Source organism: Erigeron canadensis, chromosome 5, assembly GCF_010389155.1.
Source record: "Erigeron canadensis isolate Cc75 chromosome 5, C_canadensis_v1, whole genome shotgun sequence".
NCBI lineage: Eukaryota > Viridiplantae > Streptophyta > Magnoliopsida > Asterales > Asteraceae > Erigeron > Erigeron canadensis.
In genome coordinates, this window is record NC_057765.1 from 14,775,574 (window position 1) to 14,803,343 (window position 27,770).

At 33.9% G+C, this 27,770-nt stretch overlaps 1 long non-coding RNA gene across 1 annotated transcript; it reads left to right on the forward strand.

The window, feature by feature from the left end:
* Positions 1–666: 666 nt before the first annotated feature.
* Positions 667–3,745, forward strand: LOC122602318. The gene is made up of 3 exons (XR_006324213.1): positions 667–1,057; positions 2,659–2,768; positions 3,734–3,745. It is a non-coding gene; the product is annotated as an uncharacterized LOC122602318 (long non-coding RNA).
* Positions 3,746–27,770: the final 24,025 nt, after the last annotated feature.

Consider the following 27,770-nt stretch of genomic DNA (forward strand, 5'->3'; position numbering starts at 1 on the left):
TGCCCCATAGTACAGTGAAATGCCTTAGAAATGCCCTAAACAATAACTATAATCATTCAATACGATCTCAAGCTATAAATTAGTTCTAATCAAACTTGGTGAAATGTCAATGAACCAAAAATTTTATTTCGAGAAGTTGAGTTACATAAATAATTGTACAAGACTCACAAGTTGTGATAACAACCAAAAATCTCTATAAATGTCCAACAATTCAAACACAAAGCTAATTAAAGTACATTTGAACACAAAAATATAATGACCATCTTGAAAATAGATTTATAAACTATTATGTACATAATAGTAAGCTTGAATAATAATAAGTACATAAATATATTGCAATATTTGAATAAGTCTTCCAATTAAAAGATATGCATACAACTTAAACTTATTATAAATATAAACTCTTATAAAATCCACCAATCAACATACAACTAACTCACTTATTCTTACACTCACACACCCATAATACATACATATACTTATTTGCATGTCTTAACACTAGTTGGGAACTAACCCAACACCTCACCCCATGAGTTAACCAACCCATGTCTTCCCACCACACCTCTTAACCAATAAACTCACTCCATACACTTTATTTTCTGCCATATCCACGTTTTTTATGCCCCAAGACCAGGCCACTCTCTCTTTTCACACTCAAACACAACACACACACATGCAATGGGTCTCTCTCAACTCTCCCAACTTTCCTTCTTTCTTCTTCACCATTTTTGGATTCTCCAAGGCAAAATGGAGCTTAAAACTAACTAATCTAATGTAATAATAAGTCATATGGATCATCTATCACCTAGAGTCATGTATGGTGAAAGCTTGGAGGTGATTTGGAGGCAATTACCAAATGAAATCAGCCCTTTAAGGGGGCTGATCGGCAGCAGCAAATATGGGCCAAGAACAACCCATAAACTCATGATTTAATCATCAAACAATCAATAACTAACAATAATCTTGTATGGGGTTAAGCTAAAATCAATGGGAGCATGGATAGGAAGCATCAATAGCTCTCAAACGGCCATATATGTCAAGGTTTTCATCATCTAAGGTTGTTCTCTCAAAACCGATTTCAATACATCTTTATCTATAAATTTTTCAATGATCCATTTAATGCTTTTGAGTTTGATTATCAGTAAATATGTTTTTTACAAGTAAATAATGCATTTTATGTTGAGAAAATACAAGATCTTTACATGCATGTTGTTTTTAGGATGATCAAAAGATGTTTTGGCAAGAATCATGATTATCAATTATGTTTTGTATAAGTTCAGTTGAAAATGATGATGAATGATCTTGAAATTTGTTTGAAATTTGTATATTTGATGTTAAGAGATACAAAATTAGGTAATAATCTTGTTGGTGGTAATTTAGAGGCTAAAACAAGCAACCAACACCATTGGTGGGATGCATTAACCAATAAACATTCTGACAGAATTGGTTTTCTGTATTGTACTGAATAAACTGAGCATGTGAGGTCCGTTTCAAGCAAAACTTTTAAAATAAAAGTTGTAGATAAATGAGTTAAGTTTAATCTCCAACTGGAAGCACTCAAATATCCTGAATCAAATGAAAGATATGATTTTTCTACTGAAACTGGTCAGAACTGTAATTTGGTATGAATATTTTATAAACTTTAACAATTTTTATTTCCTAATCCATAAGGTTCCAGGAGGTCATACTTGGTCAAAAGTAATTTCAATGTGTTTTGAACTTAAAATAAAATCATGGGATTTTTCTAACAATCAGAATATTGAGAACTTTTATAAAACTTTTGATGTCGCAAGCAGTACCCATTTGGGACAGTTTGTGTTTGGATAATTTTTAAGGACACCAAACATTATCTAAAAATTCACCAAAAATTCACAAAAATACTAGACACATATAAGTCGCTATGTAAAAATCATGAAGGTCCAAATAATTCGTCTTGACCCCAAAATAGTAGCCAACATTTCATAAAAATCTGAATTAAAAGGATGAAATTTGGAAGGAAACTAACCACTTGTATAATGGGCTAAAAGATGCACTAAAGACCATAATGGGCTAACCCGGCCCAAATACTAAACCCATTGAACCATAAATCAGTAGGGCCACTTGGCCCAACAAACCATAAAGTCCAATAAACAATACAACCCATCAAGCACATAACCCAAATAAGGTTAAGCCTAATAACTAAATTAAGCCCAAGTCACTTAAAAACCCATCACATTTTGGCCCAAATGATAATGGCCCATAACACTTAAACGAATTTCATGAGATAAGTGTAATCAAAATAAAACAAAGATAATTAAGTGAGATAGACATAAGTAATTACGTTAATCAAGCTATATATTGATATCACAAATGCTAATTCGCGCTAAAATCGGTTACACAACAAATGATGAATAAGGATAACATAACTTAATATGATATTTCTATATGATAACCTAAGATGCCAAGTGAAACCACAAATGAAACCAAGTTACCAAAAATCTAACAACTTATAACTACGCATGTAATTAAAGTAACCTTTTACACCATCAATCTCTACAACCAAAACAATGCGAATGTTAGCAATATACTTGGATTCCACAATTGATAGCAACATAATAAAAGTGGCATTTCTAAGTGATGGCTTAAGATAGGAACTTATGTGTATTAGTCCTATCGTAGGGATAGTCTTGGCTTTGAGATGTGATTGAAAAACGTGACAGATGTATGATGGAGCGATTGATGGGAAGTACCCATTTTGGATAAGTGAATATAATATGCGGCATATCAAGGTGAGTCATAGCCCCCTTTCAAACTATTTTATGTGTTTTACTTCGGGGTGAAAAGCATGATAATTAAAATTACTTTCTATACATGAAATGATTCTTGATAATATGATTATGAAATGGAATTGTCTTGTATGTTCAATTTGATAAATGTTTTATGATGAGCTTGAGTTCTGTCAACCCGTTTTCTTTCGGTACACTGCTATTTACTCCGAATATGGAGGCCTGTAGTTAGATAGTTGCGCAACTAGGATTTGTCCACCCACCCAACGTGTAACGGTGGGATGTTTGGTTGCCTTTGTGATGGCCATCATTCCCAGTCCGACCATGCGGTGTTCTGGCTACCTTAAATTTGAATGGTCGTCTCCATGGCACGACCCTATTATTATTAATACGGCACTTGATTGATAGCTTGTGCCATGAAATGAATTATATATATATTGTTGGACTTGATAAAATGGTAGTACTAGTGGCTCAAGCATTTACTCATCAAAATTATGTAAATTATGCCTTTGTGGCTAAATAAAATTGATATTGAATTATGCCCCTGTGGCTAAGTGAAATTGATATTAATATTGTTGATAATTGGAAATTGTTTGAACATACAGATTGGGTATCGTTCCTCATATGATATCTTGAAAGACGTTGAAATTGGTGACATTGAAATGATTTTGGTATAATATACGATTAATCGATTTATGTGCTTTTTCTCTCATGATGATTTGACAAATGAGAACCTGAAATTTTACTATGGACTTTTCCAAGTCTTGAAATGACATTATGGTATTTGGAAAAAAACTGATAATTTGGAGATGAGAATTTTTGTCGGTCGTATGGTTTGAGTATTTTGAAATATACCAATAATATGTTTTTCTAAGTGTTGAAATGGTTATGTACCAAGATTTCTATAAAAACCTATGCACTCACCAACTACGTTTTCGTAGTTGACACTTTTTGTTCATGCTTTTCAGGATATAAGCTTAAGCATTGAGGATTTATATGCTTCATGATTATTTGCAATGCACCTTGGAGTCAAAGATCAAACCTTGTGATGGGCAATGGAATCCGCCTTGATCATTGTAGTTTACTATTTCATGTGCTTGTTATTTGTTTTGTGGACTTAATATCCAAGTATGGTGGACGCATTTGTACTTGGAAATTGGTTCACATACTTGTACATTTGTAAATTATTTTTATCAAATAAAGCTATGGTGAATGTTATTTATAATCCTTTGTTTTGAATACTCGACTTTCTGTACATCTCATTGTTTCTGCCTAAGTTGGGGTGTTACATAACAAATATGGAAGAAGCAATACAGACGCTTGATACTATAAATGAAATGAAGGAGTATGGTATACCAATTCCTAAAATAGAGAATGGTCAATCTAGAAAACAACAAGTAAAGAAGTGCTATACTTGTCGTGAGAAAGGCCATATAGCTATCGAATGTCCAAATAGGAAGGTCAAGAATCCTAAGAATGACAGTCAAGTCAAGTCAAAGGATGTTAGTGATATTCCTAATCCTAAAGGGAAGGGTAAACTAGTTGAACAAGTAGCTTCACCAAAATTTATAAGTGCATATAAAAGGGATTATTTTGAGGAGTATGCAAAAAGACATCCTGATAATAAAAATGCACAGAAATATGTTAAGTTACTTAGAAATGTGTCATATGGAGAGTCTATTGTTACAGATCAAAGGATTAGTGTCAATAGATCTATGACTCCAAAACGACAGGGACCTTCACAGAATACTACCTCTAGTAGTGTAAGTCTGAGTCGTTCTCGTACACCTCAAAGGAGTAATTCACCTAGGAAGATGGCTCAACAAAATCGATCTCCTCCTTCTAGAATTAATAGTTCGTCTAAATTCTATGATCGATTAGGAAGTCAACCTAGATTTGGTACTCACTTACCAAGGAATTCACCTCCTAAGACTCATTTCACTTCACCTAAAAAACAGTCTGTGACACCATCGTTATCCAAGGCTCCATTACAGAGCGATGTATATTGGACCGAATTGATCATTAGAGATGAATTCGGCAAACCTAAACCTCAAAAGGTTTGGGTTCCCTTCAGAAACTAACCATCTTATCATCTAATGTGCAGGGAGAACCAAGGAAGCCTATCAGTCTTTGGTATGTTGACAGTGGATGCTCTCGGCACATGACAGGGGACAAGAACGTTTTGTCCAATTATGAAGATGTAAATGGTTCGTATGTTAGTTTCGCAGGTCCCAAGGGCGGCAACATCTCGGGCCAAGGTGATGTTGTCAATGGGAAGATTACGCTGGAGAAAGTCAATTATGTGGAACAGTTATCACATAATTTATTAAGTGTTTCTCAGATTTGTGACAAGGGTAACACTGTCCATTTTAATGAGAAAGAAGCACTTATATTGAAACCAGGATATGTTATTCCTGAAGACTGGATCCTTCTAAAAGCTCCTAGGAAGAGAGACATCTATGGCCTTGTGTTAGGTGTTGATAATCCAGAGGAGTTTGTTTGCTTGTTATCAAAAGCAAATGAATCTGAATCGTTACTATGGCATAGAAGAATGAGACATATCAATTTCTGAAAGATGAATGACATTGTTAAACATGGTTTGGTTGACGGCCTTCCCATGAAGCGGTTTGGAATGGAAGACAAATGTGTACCTTGTCTGAAAGGTAAACAACAGAAGTCTGCCCATAAACCGAAACAAGAAAATTCTATTGCCTATCCTTTTGAGTTACTTCACATGGATTTATTTGGTCCAGTAAATGTAAGAAGTATCGGTGGGATGTATTACTGTTTCGTGGTTACTGATGATTACTCAAGATTCTCATGGGTATTCTTTCTTAAATCGAAAGATGAAACTCCGCAGATTTTGATAAATTTCTTTGTCGAAACTGAAAACATTTATGGAGTTCGTGTTAAGAGAATCAGGAGTGACAACGGAACTGAATTCAAGAATAATGTGATGGATGTCTTTTGTTTGTCAAAGGGAATCCAACATCAATACAGTTCTCCGTATGAACCACAACAGAATGAAGTTGCTGAAAGAAAGAATAGGACTCTAATCGAGACAGCCAGAACTATGCTTGCAGATTCAGGGCTTCCTACTATGCTTTGGGCGGAAACAGTGAATACAGCTTGTCGTATTTTAAATAGGGTTAATGTAGTTAAGCGTCATAATAAGACATGATATAGCTTCTACATAAGAAGAAACCGAATTTACAGAATGTTGAACCATTTGGTGTACCGTGTACTTTCTTGAAGTATCTACCTCAGTCAAAGTTTGATTCAAAGGTTGAAAAGGGATTTCTCATGGGTTATAAACCGGGAACATCAATTTGACGAGTTTACAACAAACAGACCGGCAAAGTTGATTTGGGAACGAATGTCAAAATTGCCAGTCATAAGCCCGCTATTCATTCTGGAAGTGGCAAAAACTTCGATTACGATAGTGTGTTTAGTTCACTACATGGTCTTGATTCTTATTCAGATCCTGAGACAATTGACTATGTGATTATTTTAAGAGATCACATGGATAATACTCCTATATCTCCGCCTACTCAGAATGTCGATACTACTCCAACCAACGTTGAGTCTACTACTGATGTTGATGAAAGTGGTAAGGACAAGGATAAGACACTAGATTCAGACAATAATGAACCCGCAAACACTACACCACCTACTCCATCTAAGGTTACACTGCCTGATGATGATCCTATTTCTGAAGAATCGGAAGATGATTTTAGCTCTCCTGAGTTTCAGATTAGAACAAATTTAGGAGAAAATCTGAATGTTGATTTGGTTCCTCAATATCGAATTAATAAGGATCATCTAGTTGAGAATATTCTTGGAAATGCTACAGAACCTGTTCGAACTAGAAATCAGTTGAATAAGGATCTGACTAGTTTGTTTTGTGAAGTGAAAGACACTGGATTGATAACTGAGTGTTTATATTCTGGTTTCATTTCACAAGTAGAACCTAAGAATGTTAAGGCAGCACTTCAAGATCCATGTTGGGTTGAAGCTATGCAAGAAGAATTAGCTCAATTTGAAAAACTTGGAGTTTGGGAGTTAGTAGATGTGCCTAGAGGTAAAGAACCAATTGGAACTCGTTGGGTATATAAATGCAAACGAGATGACAAAGGGATTGTTACTAGAAATAAAGCACGTTTGGTTGTTCAGGGGTTTGCACAACGAGAAGGATATGACTATAACGAAACTTTTGCACCAGTTGCTAGGATTGAAGGTATAAGGTTATTTTTAGCTTTTGCAAGTTTCAAAGGTATAAAGGTGTATCGGTTAGACGTTAAGAGTGCCTTCTTGTACGGTGAAGTTAAAGAAGAAGTGTATGTTCACCAACCACCGGGGTTTGAAGATCCGAATTATCCAAGAAGAGCATATCGTTTGGATAAGGCTCTTTATGGTTTGCATCAAGCACCCAAAGTGTGGTATGAAAAGTTGTCGACACATTTGTTGACAAATGGGTTTACAAAAGGATCGATAGACAACACATTGTTTATCAAGTGGAAGAAGCGAGATTATCTAATTGTACAAGTTTACGTGGATGATATCATTTTTGGTTCATCTAATATAAAGATGTGCAAAGAGTTTGAAATGAGCATGAAAAATGTATTTGAAATGAGTGCTATGGGGGAATTACAATTTTTCCTCGGACTACAAGTAGATCAAAGGAAAGATGGATTCTTTATTCACCAGTCTAAGTATGTCGATGACATCTTGGAGAGGTTTCAAATGCTAGAGTCCAAGACATATGGTACTCCTATTCAGCAAAATCATGGTTTAGGAGTTCTTGATCTGAAAGATGAACTTGTGGATGCAACTTATTATCGTGCTATTATTGGCTCATTGATGTATCTGACTGCTTCGCGTCCAGATATTATGTTCGCTGTTTGTCTTTGCGCTACATTTCAAGCTAGTCCGAAAAAGTCACATTTGACTGCAGCAAAACGTATTCTACGTTATCTTAAGGGAAACCAAGGGCTTGGTCTATGGTATCCAATGGGAGGAACGTTTGATTTTGTTGCATATACTGATTCGGACTTTGGCGGTTGTAACAATGACAGAAAGTCTACGACTAGAGGTTGTCAGTTGTTAGGAGGAAGATTAGTATCGTGGAAATGCAAGAAGCAGACATGTGTTCCTCAGTCTTCATGTGAGGCAGAGTATATGGCTGCTGGTAGATGTTGCTTCCAGGTATTGTGGATTCAGCAACAATTTCGAGACTACGGTATGGATTTTCTTGATACTCCTATTAGAATAGACAATAAGTCAGCTATAGACATTACAAATAACCTTGTCATGCATAAGGTCACCAAGCATATTTATATTAGGCATCATTTCTTGCGTGATTGTGCCCAAAAGAAGTTAATTCATTTGGAAAAGGTTATAACCGATGATAATTTAGCTGATCTGTTGTAACACCCCAACTAAGGCGGAACAATGAGATGTACAAAAAGTCGAGTATTCAAAACAAAGGATTATAAATAACATTCACCATAGTTTTATTTGATAAAAGAATTTACAAATTTACAAACATGTGAACCAATTTCCAAGTACAAATGCGTCCACCATACTTGGATATTAAGTCTACGAACCAAATAACAAGCACATGAAATAGTAAACTACAATGATCAAGGCGGATTCCATTGCCTATCACAAAGTTTGATCTTTGACTCCAAAGTGCTATGCAAATAATCATGAAGCATATAAATCCTCAATGCTTAAGCTTATTTCCTGAAAAACATGAAGAAAAAGTGTCAACTACGAAAACGTAGTTGGTGAGTGCATAGGTTTTTATATAAATCTTGGTACATCACCGTTTTAATACTTAGAAAAACTGATTTCTATTACATTTCGAAATATCCCAACCATATGATCGACAAAATTTTCATATCATGTTATCAAGTTTCCAAATACCATAATGTCATATCAAGACTTGGAGAATCTATAGTAAAATTTCAGGTTCTCATTTGTCAAATCATCATGAGAGAAAAAGTATATAAATCGATTACTCGTATATCATACCAAAATCATTCGGTTACCAAAATCATTTCAATATCACCAATTTCAACGTCTTTCAAGATATCATATGAGGGACGATACCCAATCCGTATGTTCAAACAATTTCCAATTATCAACAATATTAATATCAATTTCACTTAGCCACAAGGGCATAATTCAATATCAAGTTCATTTAGCCACAAAGGCATAATTTACATAATTTTGATGAGTAAATGCTTGAGCCACTACTACTACCATTTTCAAGTCCAAGCTTTATAATACTTCTTATCTTTGCACAAGCTGTCAATCAAGTGCCTTACTTACTTGGGGTCGTGTCATGAGGACGACCGATTAAACTTACGTAGCTAGAACACCCTAATGGTCGGACTGGAAGTGATGGTCATCACGAAGGCAACCAACCTTCCACCGTTACGCTCTGGATGGGTGGACGACTCCTAGTTGCGCAACTATCTAACTACAGGCCTCCCTCAGGAGTAAATAGTAGTGTACTGAAAAGAAAACGGGTTGACAGAACTCAAGTTCATCATATAACAATTATCACATGGAACATACGTTATAACTTCCTATCATAATCATACTTATCAAGAGTCATTTCATATATCAAACTTTCTTTCAAGAAACACTTCATATATATATATATATAAAATAACTTTACTTATCATGTTTTTCACCCCGAAAGTTAAACACATAAAATAGTTTGAAAGGGGCTATGACTCACCTTGATATGCCGCATATTATACTCATCTATCCAAAATGGGTACTTCCCATCTATAGCTTCCTTGACCATATATCCACTATGTTCCTCCATCATTTTTCAAGCCAAGACTATCCCTACGATAGGACTAATATACGTAAGTTCCTATCTTAAGCCATCACTTAGAAATGCCGCTTTCATTATGTTGCTATCAATTGTGGAATCCAAGTATATTGCTAACATTCGCATTGTTTTGGTTGTAGCGATTGATGGTGAAAAAGGTTGCTTTAATTACATGCGTAGTTATAAGTTGTTAGATTTTTGGTAACTTGGCTTCATTTGTGGTTTCACTTGGCATCTTAGGTTATCATGTAGAAATATCATATTAAGCTATGTTATCCTTATTCATCATTTGTTGTGTAACCGATTTTAGCGCGAATTAGCATTTGTGATATCAGTATATAACTTGGTTAACATAATTACTTATTCCTATCTCACTTAATTATCTTTGTTTTATTTTTATTACACTTATCTCATGAAATTCGTTTAAGTGTTATGGGCCATTATCAATTGGGCCTTAAGTGTCATGGGCTTTTAAATGTTTTGGGCTTACATTAGTTATTGGGCTTTACCTTATTTGGGTTAGGTGCATAATGGGTCATAGTGGTTATTGGGCTATAAGGCTTATTGGGCCAAGTGGGCCTACTGATTTGTGTTCCTTATGGGTTCATTATTTGGGCCGGGTTAGCCCATTATGGTTGTTAGTTCATTACATAGCCCATTATGCCATTTATAAGATTACTTACAAATTTTCTGTTTTATACTTTATTTTTAAGAAATGTTAGCTACTATTTTGGGGTCAAGACGAATTATTTGGACCTTCATGATTTTTACACAGTGACTTATATGTATCTAGTATTTTTGTAAATTTTTGGTGAATTTTTAGATGATGTTTGGTGTCCTTAAAAATTATCCAAACACAAACTGTCCCGAATGGGCACTGCTTGCGACATCAGAAGTTTTATAAAAGTTCTTGATGTTCTGATTGTTAGAAAAATCCCATGCTTTTATTTTAAGTTCAAAACACATTGAAATTACTTTCCACCAAGTATTACCTCCTGGAACTTTATGGATTAGGAGATAAAAATTGTTAAAGTTTATAAAATATTCATACAAAATTACAGTTTTGACCAGTTTCAGTAGAAAAATCATATCTTTCGTTTGGTTTAGTATTTTTGAGTAATTCCAGTTGGAGGTTAATCTTAACTCATTTGTTTACAACTATTATTTTGATAGTTTTTCTTGAAAATGTCCTCACATGTTCAGTTTATCCGTTCTAAGATAGGAGATCAATTCTGTCAGAAAGTTTATTGGTTATATCAACTCACCAATGGTTTTGTTTGCTTGCTTTAACCTCTAGTTTCCCACTAACAAAATTATTACTTTATTTTGTATCTCTTAACATCAAATATGCAGATTTCAATCAATTTCAAGTTCATCAATCATCCTTAAAAGATCCATCTCATGTCCCATATCAAAACCAAATTAAACTAGTGCAAATCTAAGCATACATGTAATCATTTCATCATATTAACAACAAATCTTTATCCATCTTCAATTCAACAACTTAAAAACATATTTTTATGAAAAACTCCAGAAATATATTCGTCAAAATATATAAAAATATGACCATATTTCATAGGAAAATCACTTTAAAAGTTATTTAATCTATAACAACACTTTTGGGTCTTAAACTTGTTGAATCCTTGAATCTTTCTTCTAGATTTCGACATGCATGAGCATGTGGAAGAAGATTCTATCAACTTGCCTTCATCAAGTGTGTTTTTCAAAGAAAACATGAAGAAAATATAACTTTTTGATAAAGATATTTTAGTATATACAAAAACAAGATAGATTAAACAAAGAGATGAAGATTTATACCCTTGATGAACTCGGATTTGAAAGTGATTTTGGGCAGAAATTTCGTGGCCCTATAAGCTCTAAACAACCCTTATTCCAAGCTTGAAATAACCCTTAAAACTATCTTGAATCAACCCTTGTTTAATCCTTTAAAAACCCTTATTATTACTATAACTTTAGATTGATTTCTCTTGCCTTTTTCTTTGTTATTGGAGCTGAAAATTTGAAGAAGAGAATGGAGGAAGAGTGCAGAAAATTTGAGAGAGAGAAAGAGATATGTGTGTGTTGGTGAGAGTGAAAAGGATGGTGGAGTGTGAAGGATGGTGTGAAGTGTTGTAGTAACCAAAGGTGTCTTGGGAGTGTAAGGATGAAACATCTAGTTATATTTTGATTGGGTGAAGTGTATGGGGAGGAGGGGGCTGGTTTTAGGGTGGTGTTTTTAGGAGGGATTTTGAATTTTTGGAGTGTATTTTAAGTGTGTATGTATTTGTATAACATGTATGTAAGTATGGATGCATGCATGGACATTTAAATTAACTAGGTAGAAGACTTTTAAGATATATTTTGTGTTCATATGTGTATATATATATCCGTGTATGTGTATATACATTTTATATCTTGGATTTGTTACTTAACTCTTTAGTTATAATCTTGCATTTTTATTAGACAAACATATTTACTTATTATTATTCCACTCTTTTGCATGAATAAGATTTATAAATAAATTTTTTTTTTTTGAGATGGTCATTATATTTTTGTGCTCATATGTACTTTAATTAACTTGGTGTTTGAACAGTTGGATATCCATAAGAAATTTTTGGGTTGTTATCTCATCTTGTGAGTCTTGCATAGTTATTCTTATGATTTAACTCCTTGAAATTAAATTTTTGGTTCACTGACATTTTCATGAAGTTCAATTAGAACTAAATATAGTATGAGATTGTCTTGAATGATTATAGTTTCTGTTTATAGCATTTCTAAGGCATTTCACTGTACTAGAGGGCATTTAGCACTAAGCCCCAAATGTCTAGACGGCAATTCTCTTAATAAACCTCTACGGATCGATACCTAGATAAGTATAAGTAAATAGTCTTAATTGGAAATTGAGGGTTGTTACATCTGTATACCAAAGCATTTGATAAGACTCGATTTGAGAAGTTAATTCTTCTCAATGGGATGAAGAATGCTGATTTATATTAAAACTCTCAAAGAACTAAGTTTGTAAGTTTGTGTCTGTAAATAGCTAGAGTCATAAAAATACAAAAAGAGTTCTTAGTGTCATGAAAACCATAAAAATGTGAAAAATGACAAAATGACAAAAAAATATGGAGAGATTTAAGTTAATGCTGTCAGATGATTAGAAGTGAGGATACTTAGCTTTTAAGTCTGCTTAATCGTAATATAACTGCTTAGTTCAGTGATTACAATTTGCGATATATTGGTAGACACAAAGTAGCAAGGTTTCCTTAATCTGAACTCAAATTATACAATGTTCTTGTGGGAAACATATTCAGATATATGGCTGAGAATGCTTGCTTTTCAGTAATGAATTAATCTGTTCCTTACATTTTGTGAAAGATCTAGCATTACTATAAGATTTGTTCAATGTATAGGCAAAAACCTCTACCAATCATGAGCATGAAAGTTAAATGTGATATGGTTCATCCATGAAACTCACCTTAGATCGGTGAAAGGATTAGTAACGTAAAGAGTTGTAGATGGCGATGATGACGAACGAGCAATTTATCCTAATAGAAAATACGATTTGATTTATAGTCTTGGTTTAAACATAATTTATTTATAATGTTATTTATCAATACACTTGTCAACGTAAGAAACTTTGGGTTCTTTTAAAAATATTTATTTTTAAAATATTTATAAATGATTTCTCATTTTATCTTTATAAAAATCTTTCATAAGTTTTTGTTAAAAATACAAATTATAAGCTATCAATTAGCTTAAGATATGAATAAGAATAAGAAGACATTTGAAAGTATTTCTTTGAATTGATATCAAATATATTCGAAGACGAATACGAGTGTGTATGGATTTATATACATATAACGAAGAGATACTTTAAATAGTAGGACTATAACTAATACAAAATGTATTAATCATAGGATGAAGAGATACCTTAAATGGCAAGAAAAACTAATATTATATTTCAAGTTGTGTTAGGGTTGACATGGGTCATGTAGTATCCCGACGGTGAACCAAGTTGCGTTTAGAATGCGAAAAAAAATCGTTGGCGAACTACAATCCGCTCCGTTGGTATACCCCAAAGATGCCCAAGGTCAATGGCAATCACGTTTAGAAATATAATATGGTTAAAAGGCTATCAAGGATATATTCTATCCATAAATCTGACAATTCGAGAAAACGAAAACAATTCACAGTTGGTGAATAGCGATTATATAAATATTCATTTATACTTCATTGGAAGTACATAAGGAGATTTATATAAGTTTAGATATCATGTACTTCAATTCTATAAAAGTACCAACAATTTATTATGTGTATAAAAGACATATTCAACGTATTTAAATGTAAGTATGTATTAAAATGAGTATAAATAAGTTGACAAGCATTTTGATAGATAACATATAATTCTAAAATCAAAGAGAAAAGTATAGTAAGGTTTTATAAAAACACTTACAAGTTCGGAGAATTAAAAATTCTATGATCAAAGTAACGATCTAGGAAAGAGCTCTGAAAAAGATCTTGAGAAAATTGAATATAGCTTGGACTTGTTTACTTGAAGAATATGGAATAATCCTAACTCCATGTTACCATTGTATCTAGGCTTTGAGAAGTTCTTGATAAAATTTACGATAACAACGTCGTGATTACAAATTGCTATCAACGAATTCAAGACAACATTGGTTGAATTGAAAGCTCGGGACGATGAAGGGTTGTGAAATATATGCTTGAACTTGAACGAGTATGGATCTTGGAATGATAGAGATTTAAGAAGAGAAGTTTTGATTATGTGAATTAGCAAATTGGAATGAAGACATAAGCTTGCTATTTATAGTAAAAGTTTTGGAAAATGAATGGTAAAAAGTGGTGGTGATAAGGAGGTGATTCATCAAGTTTTTCTAAGGTGGTGATGTGGTGGATTTATGGTGGAAGTATAAGGAAAGTGGTGATGTGTTCAATTTGCCATGGTTTAGAACAAATATCTAGTTTTAATAAGTTTATATAATTTGTTTAAGTATATAAAATAATTATTAGCTTTTTATAACTTAAAAGTAATGTTTATAAAAGATGGTGATGTGTTCAAAATGTGGTGAAATGATATAGAAAAGGGTGATGTGTTCAAAACCTAATGGTTTAAGAAATATCTAGTTAATCAACTAATTTAAACCTCCTTACTATTCATGACTTTAATTAAATTTTCCGATTTTTCGAGTGTGTTATTTTATGAATTAAAAATCATAATTGAGTGTAGAAATACTAGAAATTAGGTTTCCCAAAGTCTTAAGTCCATACGAGAAAGACTCACGCGAAAAATAAATGTTTTATGATTTTTCAAGGAATATAACAGTTACTGAGTGATTACGATTGTGACATTAAGTATCATCCTGGAAAGGTGAATGTAGTAGCCGACGCGCTAAGCAGAAAAGAACGAATCAAGATTTTATCAATTAAAGAAGTTGATCGTATAAACTTGAGAGAACGCGTGATCGCGGGTCAAGAGACTGGATTGGGGTCAGGCAGAAGGGTTAGGCCCAATCGCTCAAGAACTCGAAGTCGATGATAAAGGAGTCAGGAAGTTCAAGAACCGAGTTTGGATCCCTGCAACTAATGGTGTTAGAGAGATCATCATGCAGGAAGCTCATAGTTCAAGGTACTCGATCCATCCCGGTGCTGACAAGATGTACAAGGACCTGAAACTAGACTATTGGTGGCCTGGGATGAAAAGAGAGATCTACGAGTATGTCAGCAGGTGTCTGACATGTTCTAGGGTTAAGATTGAACATCAGAAACCTTCAGGGTTGTTGAAACAACTGGAAGTCCCGGTGTGGAAGTGGGAAGATATCACCATGGATTTCATCATGAAGTTACCTCGTACAAAGAACAACCATAACTCTATCTGGGTGATAGTAGATAGACTGACGAAATCAGCTCGTTTTCTTCCAATTCGTGATGACTATCCATTGGAAAGACTTGCAGAAATCTATATAGAAGACATTGTGACCATGTACGGTGTCCCTTTTTCAATTGTGTCAGACCGAGATCCTCGTTTCACTTCTGATTTTTGGCAGTCACTTCAAGAGGCATTAGGTACTAGACTAAACTTGAGCACCGCCTATCACCCACAGACGGATGGACAGAGCGAACGTACAATTCAGACGTTGGAGGACATGCTCCGTGCCTGTGCATTAGAGTTCAGAGGGAGTTGGGACAAACATCTCCCATTGATCGAGTTCTCGTACAACAACAGCTATCATGCGAGCATTCAGTGCATACCATTTGAGGCTTTATATGGACGCAAGTGCAGATCACCACTTTGTTGGCTTGACGCCGGTGAGAGAAGTTGGTTAGAACTTCCGGTCGTACAGTACACTACTGACAAGATTGCTATTATCAAGGAGAAGCTTAAAGCTGCTCAAAACAAACAGAAATCGTACGCTGATAAACGCCGCAAACCTTTAGAGTTCCAGGTGGGCGATAAAGTTCTGTTGAAAGTTTCGCCTTGGAAAGGTACTGCCCGTTTTGGCAAGAAAGGCAAACTGGCGCCTCGGTACATTGGACCTTATAAAATCATCAAACGTGTCGGGCCAGTTGCGTATAAATTGGAACTACCGATAGAACTTGGCAATGTTCATGACACTTTACACGTGTCCAACTTGAAGAAGTGCTTGGCTGACGACCCGACCGTCATCCCTGTTAAAGACGTTCACATCGACGAAGGGCCTGGGTTTACTGAAGAGCCCATTGAGATCATTGACAAAGATGCTAAACGAACTAGACAAAGTAGAGTACTGTTAGTACGTGTTCGATGGAGTGCTAGTCATGGGTATAAGGACACCTGGGAATGCGAGGACTTCATTAAGAAGAAGTACCCTCATCTTTTCAATCGACAAAACTCTTAATTTCGAGGACGAAATCCTCAAAGTGGGGGAGAATGTAACAACCGCCTTACGAATATTCTAATTAAGTTCTTAGATCATACTTTCGCCATCTGAACGGCTAGACAGTCCAATCTACTCAAGTTTTTGACGTACTTTAGACTCAAAATATGTGCTTATTTGAAGGTCAATTAGATCTTAAATCTTGATTTATGTGACGGATTATGAATTAAATTCGATAAAATATGAAGGTTCGGTTCATAAATGCTCGTGTCCATAAGTGTTCTAGTACAAAATGTTCACAACTAGTCCCTTGGAAATACCTAGTGCATTCATTTGGAAAAGGTATAAATAGAATGTTGTAGTGTGAGAAAATTCACTATTCATTCATCACCTCCATTTCTCACTCTCTCTCTAAAAACACCACCATTTTCACACACTAAAATCACCATCTTGATTTTGGGTTGGTTAAGTGAAATCATTTGTACTTTCGGGTTCCTTGTGACGATCAAAACACGTTTCCAACAACAAATAACAGGTTATAACAACCTCTTTTGAGATTTTGATCAAAACAAAAGTGTACTTTTTATGTTCTTGTTCTTGATGATTTGGTCCGATTTTTGTTAAGAAATCATGTTTATAAGCAATGGGTTTGTGTCTAAATGTGTTTAACATCATTTTGGTGAACAAATTGGGTCATAACGTGATTAAATTGCAAAACCCATTTTTCAAAAATGAACATAACTTGTTCTTGAAGTTCAAAGTGTTCGCACGTTAATTTGATCCTGAAATCTGAAAATGTGGTAAGAAAATAATGTTAATGTGTTAATATGTACTTATATTACATCCTAACTCGTTCCAAGATCGACTTAGACCTCTATAGACTTGATTTCTTGGTTGCTTGGGCTCGTGTTTATGTTCTTGAGCTGCTACTGCTGCTACTCGTTGTTGTTATGGTTGGAGTGTGGTTCGGTCTTGATTCACATTCTGGGCAACTGATCATATGATCAGTTTCGCTCAAATGTTGAATTGAATCAATCGAATGGCTGGTAGTGTTTGGAGTGTAAAGAAACGATCTCTTCTGCTTTATCAAGAAACGATCTAAATGATCAGATCATGAAGAACGACCTCTTTAATGAAACTAAAATGACCTCTTTTGAAGAAGAAAGTCTAAAACGATCTAAACAGAGTGAAGCGTAAAACGATCTGATGGCCAAGAACTTGTAGAACGATCTAGTAAGTTCGTCTAATGAAACGATCTAAACTAACCTAAGGCTAAGACGATCTAAATGATGAAGCAGTGAAACAATCTAAATGAACCTAAACCCAGAACGATCTCCTCCTGCTTATAAGTTATAAAACGATCCTTTCCATTTAAAAGTTGGAACGATCTCTTTTTGAAGTTTAGGACGACCTCTTGCTATGGACTTTGAAACGATCTTGACTGATTCCTTGTGTAAAACGATCTGATTTCATAAACCCATGAAACGATCCAATTTCTAAATCATGAAACGATCTTATTTAAACTTGCTTAGTACTAAACAATCTAAGGACAAAACGATCTAAACATGGCAGGACTAGAACGATCTTTTTTGATGAGTACCAAAACGACCTAAATAGAAGATTATAAAACGGCTCTTCAGCCAGAATTACGAAACTATCTGTTTGGAAATATAAAACGATCTCCTTGCTTGTCCTGGGAAACAATTTATTCTTACTCGAGTATGGAGGTGACCTGTTTGAATTGGATATCAAGACGACTACATGAGTATCTTCAAGACGACCTAATCTGCTTATGAGTCAAGACGATCTAAATAACCGAGACCCACCTATCCTTTTATTTGATCAGATAATCGACCTAGCCTTGTACATAACTCATGGACAGACCCTTGCTTGCAATATTCTTTGATTAAGAACAATCAAGACTACTCATAGACCTCAGAACTAATTCTTAAAATGGTCCAAGACAATGTTCATTTTACAAAACCCTAATCAAGTTCACTAATAAATGATGTACAGTTAATTAATGATATAATCAGGTTGTGTGTGTTCAAAGATGTACAAGTTGAGTTCAGTTCGAATACTTGAGTACATTTAAAGTCCATTTTGTGTCAAAACGTTCTAAGTTCATCAAGGACTAAATCATCGGATCATCAAGAACATTTTTGTGATGAATTAATCACTAAGTCTAATATATGTACATATCATGTGTACAACAACGTGTACTTAGGCTTCTGTCAAGATGCGCTTGGGTTTCTATAGATATAATATATCTATCTCCGTGCTTATTCTCTGTGCTCAATAACCGTACGGTACCAGATCACTGTGAGTTCACTTATCCCCTTTTTCGTACATTTTGTTCAAAGTTCTTTATCGGAGACTGAAAAGCATGAAAACTATTGTTGTACTTATATATATATGTAAATATATATATGTTCTTGAACTGTTCTACGTACTATCTTATGATCGTATGATATACTTATAAAATGATTCTAAATTATCTTCTGATGTGTATTTAGATCTTGAATGGGCAGGATCTTGAATACATAAATACTGTTATACATACTCTCTGATGTGTATTTAGATCTTGAATGGGCAGGACCTGAATATACTTATATTGATATACTATTCTCTATTATGTACTTATCGTTCTATGTATGAGTTCTATCTTTACTGCTATCAATTTATATCCCACCGTTCAGGGAATGAACCGTAGGTAATTATGGACAGCGCTGTTAGGGTAGGTCCACCCTCATTCTCTACAGTTCAGGAGGATGCATATTATCTGTGCTTATTCTGATCTAGATCATATATATAGCTTACTTGATTATGTGAGCTTACTGGTTCGTGATTGTTCATCTTTGGCCAACCGGGTTAGCAGTAATTATATACATACATATTAAGTGCATACTTGTTCTTAAAACTGTTCTTACTATTACAAAGTACTTTTAATAAACGTACTGATCTTATGACTTGTTCTTATTATACATATTATTATTATGTATAACTAATGAGTACTTTATGTGAATCTCACCAACTACTTTCGTTGTTGACCCCTTTGAACTTACATGCTTTTCAGGCTAGGCTAGTAGATCTTTTAGCATAGGAGTCTTCATCCTTTGAGCTCATTCCTTTGGAGATTGTTCGTGCGTACAAGATCAGTAGCTGTGAAGACTTCCTTTTGCTCAATTCAGTCCAAGACTTGTTTCTGTAAAGACAATTAATCGGTCTTTCTTGATTTTGACTATTCTTGGTATATTCCATGTTCTGTAATAACTTATGATACTTGTTATCTTTTAATGTTATTGGCTGTGTTTGAACTTGTACTGTGCGTGCTTGTGCTTATCTGTGCATCCCGTATATTCCGCTTTAGCGGAGTGTTACAATCAATCCGTTAAAGACTAAGTTCTATAGACTTCACATTCTAGCACTTTGATTCATAATCATGGTTACTGTTATCATTGGTTACTTTTGCCACTATTTTTATTGTAACTCCTTTTGTTCATTATAACCTCAGTGTAACCACTTTCGTTACAAATTCTAACTATCATAACCTTTCTTATTCTTATCTTTCACAAATCCTTTATAACTGGATAAAGTATTTAGTATCCAGGACATAATTCCTTAGATGTGAGATTTTCGTTATTTAAGTGAATTTTGGATTATTTAGAAGAGACGTACCCATATCGAAGATAGGGTCCTCATAGTCGTCACCATCGGTTACCATTAACACTTCCTTGTGTTTTGGTTCAGTCCTCATGTTGTTGTTCATTCTCATGGTCTAAAAACATTGGACAATTCCTTCTGAAATGTCCCTTTTCTCCACAGTTGAAACAACTACTATTGTTGCCCCAAGCTACTTCTCTACACTCCCTGGTATGATGACGTTTGCATATGTTGCAGAAAGGCTTGGTTCCAAGATAGGATGAGTTACTACTTTGTCTGACATAGTACGCTTTAATTACATTTTGGTTCCTTGTATAGGTGTTGTTCATAACTTCTCTCTTGATTCTCGTCCAACTTCCTCTTATTATCATTGCTTCTTATCTCTGCAATCTTTGTCGCTCCATTGTGACGAATCACTTGATCCATGAGATCATGAGCTAAACTAATGGCACTTGAAAGTGTAATTGGCTTTGATGCAGTCACATTCCCTTGGATAGACTGTGGAAGTCCCCAAATGTACCTCTCGAGTCGTTTGTACTCAGGAGTGACCATTGTTGGGTACAATACCGACAACTCATAAAATCTCCTAGTATATTTAGCCACATTATTCCCTTTTACTACCAAATACCAGAACTCTATCTCTAGCTTCTGAATCTCGTTCCTTGGGCAATACTCTCCCTTCATCATTTCCTTGACTTCTTCCCACGGTGATGCATTAGCTACGTCTATTCCTATAGAATTAACATATCTACTCCACCATGAAAGAGCACCACCAAGAAGTGTGCCGGTGGCATACTTGACTCGGCTGCCGTCAGTGCATTCACATAATCGGAATACTGATTCCGTTTTCTCAAACCATTGCAACAAACCTACTGCCCCTTCAGTACCATTGAAGAATATTGGTTTGCAATACATGAAATCCTTGTAAGAACATGCTCTACTAGAGTTTCCTTCCGTAGTTTTGCTAGTATTCTTGCTTGCTTCCATGGCAAGAATTTCAGCGACTTGTTCAGGTATGAGTGCATCTAATTCACCTTGTGTCATTATTATTGTTTCTTCCTCTTCATCTATGGGTTTAAGATTTGCTCGTTTTGTTTTCCTAGTTTCCTTAGAATTTACTCTCTTTGTTCTTTTCAGTGTATCCCCTTTCTTAGGAGGTGCCATGATTTCCTATATCGTAATAATAAATTAATGAGATGTAGATCACATAACATCCTCACATAATAGTAAGATGGAAACCAACACAACATAATATGCATAAAATACTTGATACATTGTTTATGAAACAAGTCAAAGGGAGATATCCTTGAAATCAAGTAATTTAGAAATTAATGTCTTGGTAGGTTAACATGTAATGGAACTATATGCAATAGAAATTTGTCATGATCCAACTTAACCACAAGCCTCTTCATTAATGTGATTTGCCATCCACGTTGTTTATTCTACTTCTAGATTTTCCTTGAGTGTTCTATCATATCATTTTCCTTCTAATTAATGAACATAAACTCTCATTTACTTCGTGCTCCTTTGTATAATTTCACTGTTTCCATCTTTTCTGGCTTTGAAATTATATATCAATGTTCCCTTGTTCTGATCTATTACCACCATTTCTGTTATCATTTGTCATCTTCATCGTGCACTTAGAGTCTGGATTATGGTTAAGACGTTTATTCCTTTTATTGGTTTCGAGAAAGGGATTACGAGAAGATTCCTAGTATTATTTGATGGTTAACATAAAAAGGTAAGATTATTATCATTGGTTATTCATGGTTAGTCTTCGGCCCGCATTGATGCTACCTTCAATGTGTTAAATTTGTGTTTATATATAGGGTGTACCATCGTCTAACCCACCACACTGTTAGCACATTGATGGCATACCAATACCTAAACTAACCACTTGAAACTAATGGGAGATTTTGATATTTCCACATAGTATTATGCAATCGTAAAAACGTTGTACACCGTTTTTAAGATAACATAATATTATGTGTTTTTATCAAAGCCGTTATTGTTAAGTTCAACTTGCTCAACGTAACGGGACTCGTTTGTCTGATTTAATGAAGTAACGAGAGAATCGAGTTTTTGGGGTCGTCTTTAGATAGGTCATCTTCCGGATGAAGTTTTCTCTAGCGGTTCATCCTTCCTTGATCTTTGTTGAAATTCTTAGGTGGGTTCATCGATGATATTTGTGAGTACGAGAGTAACTCAAGAGAATTTACGGATCCGAAGATTATAGTAAATTAGGTATCTTATTACAAAATGAGTGTTTGATAGTAGTTTATTCCATGTTTTTGAATCTAAACATACTGAATTGTAGTATTCTAATTTAGATTTAAACTCGTGTATTTCATAGAAATGTAAAGACATTCCAAGTGGTGTGGACTTCTCCGAAACACCATAATGATACAATAACGTAGTGTGGACATTCTCCGAAGCACTATAATGATTTTCAAATTCATTTGTATATTCTGCGTTTAAAATACCGATACGGTTATTTTCTACGATCAAGCACTTAGTTCTATAAGCATCGCTATGATCTAGATAGCATCTACCCGTTAAATTTAAGCAACCTTAAATTTAAGCATTGTTCTATGTAACGCATGTCTAAGCATGAATGTGAGCAAGTATGTGCAAGTAAATAATTTGCCAGGAAAATAGTTATAGTCTAAGTTCACCAATGCAACCTAATAGTTCATCTATCGGGCAACTAATGCAACCTAGTTCGTTATAACCTGTGGCTCCGATACCAATCTGTCACACCCCCAAAATGCGGAATCAAAGATGTGACTAATTTTTGTAAACAAATCACATATTATAACAAACGACCTCTAGAATGAGACGTTTTTAGAATATATCCAAAAGATTTTCTTTATTGATCATAAAAGGATAACTGAGTACACAACTAATACAAATGAGATTCTTTAAACATGACAATATAAACTAAGACATCTCCATAAGTTTTTCTTCTAGTATGCAATTTTGACTCCAAAAGTATGCATCTATGTTATGCGTCATCTAGCTCAAGTACCTGAGAATACACGTTTAAATTACGTCAACATAAAGTTGGTGAGTTCACAGTTTTTATAATAAGAATTTACCTTTGGATCACAAGATTTATATAAGATATCGCATGGATTACGAATATCAAGATAACATGGTTATTCAAACCAATAATATTTATCACATTAATATGGTAACAAAGACCAATATTTTTATTCACATGCTTATACCTTGGAAACCGAATACCTTAACATCATATGATTCACGTATATATAATAATAATACCCCTCTTGTGATGCTAAAATGCTCAACACAATCACGATATATTTCGAATATTAATTATCCATTGCAAGTGTTAGTGCGACTAACCTGGATAGGGGTGTCACCCAATAGTACTATTTATAATATTCGCGTTGTAAATTTTAATCGGTCCAAGTTCCATATAGGGGATTTCGAGCCAGAGCATTGTAATAATAAAAATATAAGCATGAATCATTTTAAACAATTGTGATCATAAAAACAAAACTGTTGTGTATTCTCGGTCCCAAAAATAGTAAATAGGGATCCATGAAATCCACCTTAGATCGGTGAAAGGATTAGTAAGGTAAAGAGTTGTAGATGGCGATGATGACGAACGAGCAATTTATCCTAATAGAAAATACGATTTGATTTATAGTCTTGGTTTAAACTTAATTTATTTATAATGTTATTTATCAATACGCTTGTCGATGTAAGAAAATTTGGGTTGTTTTAAAAATCTTTATTTTTCAAAATATTTATAAATGATTTCTCATTTTATCTTTATAAAAATCTTTCATAAGTTTTTGTTAAAAATACAAATTATAAGCTATCAATTAGCTTAAGATATGAACGAGAATAAGAAGACATTTGAAAGCATTTCTTTGAATTGATATGAAATATATTCTAAGACGAATACAAGTGTGTATATATTTATATACATATCACGAAGAGATACTTTAAATAGTAGGACTATAATTAATACAAAATGTATTAATCATAGGATGAAGAGATACTTAAATGGCAAGAAAAACTAATATTATATTTCAAGTTGTGTTAGGGTTGATGTGGGTCATGTAGTATCCCGACGGTGAACCAAGTTGCGTTTAGAATGCGAAAGCAAACCGTTTGCGAACTACAATCCACTCCGTTGGTATACCCCAAAGATGCCCAACGTCAATGGCAATCACGTTTAAAAATATAGAATGGTTAAAAGGCTATCAAGGATATATTCTATCCATAAATCCGACAATTCGAGAAAACGAAAACAATTCACAGTTGGTGAATAGCGATTATATAAATATTCATTTTTACTTCATTGAAAGTACATAAGGAGATTTATATAAGTGTAAATATCATGTACTTCAATTCTATAAAAGTACCAACAATTTATTATGTGTATAAAAGACATATTCAACGTATTTAAATGCAAGTATGTATTAAAATGAGTATAAATAAGTTGACAAGCATTTTGATAGATAACATATAATTCTAAAATCAAAGAGAAAAGTATAGTAAGGTTTTATAAAAACACTTACAAGTTCGGAGAATTAAAATTTCTATGATTAAAGTAACGATCTAGGAAAGAGCTCCGAAGAAGATCTTGAGAAAATTGAATATAGCTTGGACATGTTTACTTGAAGAATATGGAATAATCCTAACTCCATGTTGCCATTGTAACTAGGCTTTGAGAAGTTCTTGAGAAAATTTACGATAACAACGTCGTGATTACAAATTGCTATCAACGAATTCAAGACAACATTGGTTGAATTGAAAGCTTGGGACGATGAAGAGTTGTGAAATATATGCTTGAACTTGAACAAGTATGGATCTTGGAATGATAGATATTTAAGAAGAGAAGCTTTGATTATGTGAATTAGCAAATTGGAATGAAGACATAAGCTTGCTATTTATAGTAAAAGTTTTGGAAAATGAATGGTAAAAAGTGGTGGTGATAAGGAGGTGATTCATCAAGTTTTTCTAAGGTAGTGATGTGGTGGATTTATGGTAAAAAATGAATGGTAAAAATTGATGTGTTCAATTTGCCATGGTTTAGAACAAAGATCTAGTTTTAATAAGTTTATATAATTTGTTTAAGTATATAAAATAATTATTAGCTTTTTATAACTTAAAAGTAATGTTTATAAAAGATGGTGATGTGTTCAAAATGTGGTGAAATGATATAGAAAAGGGTGATGTGTTCAAAACCTAATGGTTTAAGAAATATCTAGTTAATTAACTAATTTAAACCTCATGACTTTAATTAAATTTTTCGATTTTTCGAGTGTGTTATTTTATGAATTAAAAATCATAATTGAGTGTAGAAATACTAGGAATTAGGTTTCCCAAAGTCTTAAGTCCATACGAGAAAGACTCACGCGAAAAATAAACGTTTTATGATTTTTCACGAAATATAACAGTTTTATTTTCTTAGTTGCTCGTCATCAAGATTCTTAACCTTGCTACAATAGTTCATATAATAGATTGATTAATCATATAATCAATTAGAAAGTTTAAACACGCACTTGCTCACCTAATTATGCCCTAAATAGCTTAAATTACTTTGGAAATTAAGCAAAGAACATCTTAATTGATTTCAATTAAGAATCTTGTTGAATGGAAATTTGACAGATGTCATAGATTCTATTACCAATGCCTCTATAGAGTCAGATTTGCACCCTTTAATTGTGCATAGACTAGAAAAGAGATTGGGATATGATCCACAAGCTCATATGAGAGCTAGAGCAGAGATTATGGATTATGATAATTATTATGATCCAAGATCACTAAGGGATCAGATGAAAGAACAGTCAGGGTTAACTCATACATCTTCAGAGTTAGAGTCAGATTCGGATTCAGATTCGGATTATGAACCTTAGTGCTAATGATTTTTATTTTTGTTTTTGTTTTTGTAATAATTATAAGATAAATATAAATGTATTTGTTACATTATATTTATGATATAATATTATTGTTGTAAGTTAAAATAGATAAATATTATAAGATAAATATTAATGTAATTGTTGCATTATATTTATGATATAGTATTATTTATTTTAATTTCTTTTATGTATTTATACTATTTTATTATGTCTTGACTTATGATTTATGTTCTTTATCTTTGTATATGTAAATCGTTTGAATTGCAGATAAGCTTCAAAGGATAGGTGCATTGGACGATCTTGATGCTGAAGAAGATCTAGAAAGTATCGATGATGAAGATATGGAAGAAGGAGAGTTCATTACTTCGGAAGCTGATAGAAAAAGGTTGCTTGAGACACCTTATGACTTTGATCGTGTTTTTAATGAAGATGAAGTCATTCAAGTTGAACCAATAGCTGAAGTGGAACATCTCAATCTCAATCCAATCAGAGATAGTCCAGATGAACCTAAGAATGCTGCAAGATTGAGATTTGCTGTATATGCAAATATAGTTGATGAAGGACATGACAATATTTTTGATCTATACTGGAATATAGATGCTACACGAGAGGTTGAGCTTGGAAGATATAATATACCTCCGGTGCAGCAAGATCATGAGTTTATTATTAATAGACTAATTCCAGGTTATAGAGGACATACTGGTTTGATGATACGTGATACGTATAAACCATCAATGTTTTCGGAATATGTCTCAGACAAGGATGCACCCATATACTTTTCAGTGATACAAAGTTGGTTCTATGATCACAGAATCAAATTGTTTATTATCAAGAGAAAGAAGGGTTGCCAGTACATGTCAATAAGTCAAAGACACTTCCACTCTCTCGGTGATTCAGACATGATAGATTTGGGAAGAATTAAGTATTTCAATGCTAGAGGTCTGAAGCTAGAAGAAAGGTTGATAAAGCCAACACCTTTGAAGAAGATTAAGAATCCAGATGGCACATTTCGGTTTGTCCAGAAGAGGATTAAATGTGTTAAGAAGGTTCCCGCTATCAGATGGGATCAAGATATGCTGACAGAGATGACATTTTGGCAGATAGATATCAAGTCAAGCAAAGCACAGATGTTTGTTGATGATTCACAAAAACAGATGTTGTTACGCATGTATGATCCGATGCAGGTTGTCAATTTGTCAAGAGGTGATCAAAGAAGACTTTTGGATACACCTTGTTCAGTAGTGGATTTTTGGAGAGTTAAAGAAAGACGCTATCGCAACATTCTCACACTTTGTTTGCAAGAGAGAATTCATACGAATAGCACAAGATTGTTGTTCAACGGATAGCTTTGAAGTTCAAATTTTGAAGACTTTAAAGAGATCTAGTCGCAATCGTCAAGGGGGAGTCTGTAGATGCAGATTCGTTGTGACAATCGCAACATAGACTTGATAATCGTTTATGTTTTTAGGAACTTGTGTGTAATCATTTAAATAAGAACTTGTGTTGATATTTAATGATTACGTTTGAACTTCAATATTATATCTGTTAATGTTTTGTATTGTGTTTTTGTGTTATATATTGTTTTGCAGGTACAAGAACATAGAATTAAGGTTTATAAGTGTCGTAGAACACTTAAACGATGATTGGATGTTATGTACGAGCTAAACGAAGTAAAACAAAGAATCAAAGGGTCGAACCTCGTGCTGACGTCATCAGC